Source organism: Eimeria mitis, genomic scaffold (genome assembly GCF_000499745.2).
Source record: "Eimeria mitis Houghton genomic scaffold, Emh_scaff7225, whole genome shotgun sequence".
Classification (NCBI taxonomy): Eukaryota; Apicomplexa; class Conoidasida; order Eucoccidiorida; family Eimeriidae; genus Eimeria; species Eimeria mitis.
This window is the reverse complement of record NW_013575274.1, coordinates 2041-2410: the sequence shown is the minus strand read 5'-3', so window position 1 is coordinate 2410 and position 370 is coordinate 2041. Positions and strand designations below refer to the sequence as shown.

The window sequence follows — 370 nt, the reverse complement described above, 5'->3', positions numbered from 1 at the left end:
TTTTTTTTATATATATATTTTTTTTTTTTTCTAGTTCTGCTGCACTTTGTTTTGCTTTAGTTTGTCTTGCTGCTGCTGCTGCTGCTGCTGCTGCATATATTATAATTTTTATTATAGTATTTCTCTAGCATGTTCATATATTCCGCTATATCTGTGCTGCTGCTGCTGTTTTTTCTGCTGCTGCTGCTGTTGCTGCTGCTGCTGCTGCTGCTGCTGCAGCGTGTCTCTAGCAAACCACCGCATTGTCTCTTCTCTGCAACGGCGCTGCCGTTTTTTTGTGTTGGGGGGAGAAGGAGACGAAAGAATAGCCGAAGTGAGGCCTTTCCCTAAACCAAAGAAAGGAGCTGATGATGCCTGGGCGGTGTATAGA

General features: G+C 43.5%; 1 protein-coding gene across 1 annotated transcript in view; it reads left to right on the top strand.

Annotated features, from left to right (window-relative positions):
- The window catches only part of EMH_0090690 (uncharacterized protein), a gene marked incomplete at both ends in the record, with an annotated part of 2482 nt that overhangs the window by 378 nt on the left and 1734 nt on the right, over nt 1-370 (top strand). The gene's annotated exons all lie outside the window — the stretch shown is intronic.